The sequence below is a fragment of the Limulus polyphemus genome, unplaced genomic scaffold, assembly GCF_000517525.1.
Source record: "Limulus polyphemus unplaced genomic scaffold, Limulus_polyphemus-2.1.2 Scaffold6326, whole genome shotgun sequence".
NCBI lineage: Eukaryota > Metazoa > Arthropoda > Merostomata > Xiphosura > Limulidae > Limulus > Limulus polyphemus.
In genome coordinates, this window is record NW_013671936.1 from 8,071 (window position 1) to 12,224 (window position 4,154).

Here is a 4,154-nt window from a genome sequence, read left to right on the forward strand (position 1 = left end):
ATGCATTATTGTTTTGTAGATTCTCTGCTGCAAACAGGCGTTGTTGCCTGGTGTAGTTTGTTTTATTCAGTTTTAGCCTAAACTTTCCGCGATCAGCTAATGATCTGATCCAACATCTGCTCCTCTGAATGTTCTCATATCTTGAAAAGATGTTCGCCACCTGCTACTTATGTATATGAATTCGACTTCATTATAGGTGTTCGCATTTGGAGATATTTTCTTCTACATTTGTTTATGCCTGAAGAAGGTATTTGAAATGCTAAGTCCATTGACACAGCAAAACGTTAACCTTTGTGGTTGAGCATTGTAGGTGATCCACGTGGTTCTCTGATGTTTTCGAGATCACAATGTCTTTGTCAAACTGAGCATTAAAGTCTCCTATCAGCAGCTTAATATCGAAGTTTAGCACTTTATACACTTTCTCTTGTAGTTGGTTGTAAAATAAGTCTTTTTCTTCTTCTGTGACTGGGGTCGGCATGACCAGGTGGTTATGGTGCTCGACTTGCAATCTGTGGGTCACGGGTTTGAATCCCCGTCACACCAAACATGTTCGCCCTTTCAGCCATGGGGGCGTTATAATATGATGGTCAATCTCACTATTTGTTGGTAAAAGAGTAGCCCAAGAGTTGGCGGTGGGTGGTGATGACTAGTTGCCTTCCCTCTAGTCTTACACTGATAAATTAGGGACGGCTAGCCCAGATAGCCCTCGTGTAGCTTTGAGGAATCCATGGCGTTGGTATACACATAGGAAAGCCTGCCTACCAAGTGCTATATGGTGGAAACATATATCATAACAGCCTGGTTCCACCTACGTCATTCAAAGATCAACACCTTACAAGTTCATGCACCAACAAAAGTAGTCACAGAAGATTTGTTTATTTGTTATGGATTTCGCGGTGTTAAGCTTGCCATGCCCTGTCCGTCTCAACTCACTGATTCCTAATATTTCTAACTGGGATGTGGTCAGTTCTCTAACCACCTGGTCCATCTTCACACATCGAAATAAGTTTGGACGTTCCAAATTCCGATTTTGGTAATTGTTTTCGTGTTGAGAATAGGACTTATTGGATGTCGAACGTTCTTTTAGCTAGGATCCGACACCATCATAAGGAATCCATATTGTTTGTCATCCATCAAGTCGAGTCGGTTGGACTCTCTATCATCTTTTCTGTAGCAATTTGAGGTTTTACGGGGTGAGAGTGCTGGCCCACTGTACCCAACCATACTCGTTTTTCCAATGGCCTTGGAACCATCTTTGTCAGAGTTTATTATTATGTAAGGCATTATTAAGTATAGCAGTAAAAACATAGATGATTATGTAAGATGTTATTATGTGTAGTAGTAAGAACATAGAATATTATGTATAGTGTTATTATGTGTAATAGTAAAAGCATACAGTCTTGCCCAAACTGTTTGCATATTTTGTAACAAATAAGATCATTATTATTAAGATGGGACAAATACACTCAGTATTGTCAAAATGAAAAATGCATGTTATATTAAACATATACATATGGATTTGTACAAAGAGATCGGTTTTATGGACATCATGAACGATTTATTAGAACAGCAAACAATTTTATCAGACGTCTTTAGGAAGCTATATTTAATTCAGCATTTAATCATTCACAATAAAACCTTAATAAAACATATATTATGACAAAATATAGCATAAAATTACTAAATATAGCGTCTGTAACCAGATAACAGTTCATATTAAACATTCAGTATTTGGTAGGTCCTCCTCATACTATAATAACCTTCGCAAGGCAACGTGGCATGCTGTCGATGAGGTTACTGATGTAATCCACTGTGATTTCATCCCAATTTGTCACTAAAAGGCGCTGCAACTCATCTATAGTAGCTGGTTTAGGGTTGTGGTTAGCAATTTTCTAACTCAGTTGTGCCCAACAGGTCTCAATTGGATTATAATCTGGATACTTTGTTAGCTATGACAATCTTGTAATGTCCTCCTGGTCGATATAATCCTGTACAATACGCACACTGTGGGCAGTGGCATTGTCATCCTGAAACACAAAGTTATTGTCAAACATTGCCCAAGCATATGGCAGAAATATTGTTTCTATGTGATGCCTGTAGGAGGTGCCATTGACGTTTCCTTGGGGGATATGAAGAGCAATATTTCCACCATGATGAATAACTGCCCAAACATGTACTGCACCACCCTTGAATGTTCCTTTTGGGAAAGACAGTCTTCCCTCATCTGTTCGCCAGGAAAATGACGAACACTAATCCTACCATCAGCTTTAACAAACCGGAAACAGGACTCATCTAAAAAGATGACATGTCGCCAGTATCCTAACTATAAGTTGGTATACCTGTTGTGTCCAAGTAACTCAGTGATTTGCAGATAACCCTTCTTGCAAAATAACCTTGTTTGGTTAGTCTCCTATTCACTGTTCTTCTGGATACCCTGGAATGAATGTGATCATGCTATTCCTCTTATAAGGGATTGCAAGACATCTTTCAATCTTGACTATTAACCTGATCAAAACACGGGATCTCGGGAAGTAGTTTTCGGCGTCTACCAGTAGACTTTCCTGGAACAACTTTTCCTGTAGTCCGATAACGTTTCAGGATTCTGGATACAATACACTAGGGTACACTACTGTTCTGGCAATCTCCGCTTTCTTCATACCATATCTGGACATTCGAACAGTTTGGCGCCATATAACATATGGTACTTGACGAGGCATGACTCTACACCAAGTACTGAGAAATTGTCTGAACAAAGCGTTAATCTGTTTCATAAAAGGAGGTTATATAAAACAGGTGAGTATGTGTTTTAACGAACAAATGATCAAAACAACTTATGCAGACTAGTACATATTTGTCCGATCATACGCTACCTTCTCTGTTACTACTTGGGTATTTACTCAATCACTGCTCCATTCATGTAGACAATAAGATAAATATAGAACAGCATGCAAACATATTGTCTAAGATTGTATATTATTATGTAGGGTATTGTTAAGTACAACAGTAACAACTTAGGTTATTATGTAAGGTATTGTTAAGTACAACAGTAACAACTTAGGTTATTATGTAAGGTATTGTTAAGTACAACAGTAACAATCCAGTTTGTTACGTAAGGTATTGTTAAGTACAACAGTAACAACTTAGGCTTATATATAAGGTATTGATAAGTACAACAGTAACAGCTTAGGTTATTATATAAGGTATTGATAAGTATAGCAACAACAACCCAGTTTGTTACGTAAGGTGTTGTTTAGTTGACAATAGCAATTTAGATTACTATGTAAAGGTTTGTTAGGTATAGAACTAATAAAATACATTATTATGTAACATTTTTTTTAGGTACAGCAACAACAACTTAACTTATCATGTAAGGTGTTATTAAGTATAGCAACAACAATTTAAGTTAATACATAAGGTTTCATTAAGTACAGCAGCAAGAATATAGATTGTTTTCTTTGATGTAAAACTACGAAAACTCCAGAACAACGATATCTTTTTTCTACACATTTTTCAGGAGTGATGTAATACTTACATTGATAGACTCACAATACGTAACAAACTAAACACTTTTAAATTTGTTCTATAGACCAATGGAAAGTATTGAACATGGTAAAAACGGTTTCTGCTCAAGCCTACCTACCCTAAGCACTTAACGATAATGGTAAAACAGGATATAAACTTAACGATAATAGTAAAACAGGGTATAAACTTAACGATAATAGTAAAACTGGACATAAAATTAACGATAATAGTAAAACAGGACATAAAATTAACGATAATAGTAAAACAGAACATAAACTTAACGATAATGGTAAAACAGGGTATAAACTTAACGATAATGGTAAAACAGGACATAAACTTAACGATAATAGTAAAACAGAACATAAACTTAACGATAATGGTAAAACAGGGTATAAACTTAACGATAGTGGTAAAACAGGATATAAAGTTAACGATAATGGTAAAACAGGGTATAAACTTAACGATAATGGTAAAACAGGACATAAACTTAACGATAGTAGTAAAACAGGGTATAAACTTAACGATAATGGTAAAACAGGGTATAAACTTAACGATAATGGTAAAACAGGACATAAACTTAACGATAGTAGTAAAACAGGGTATAAACTTAACGATAATGGTAAAACAGGGTA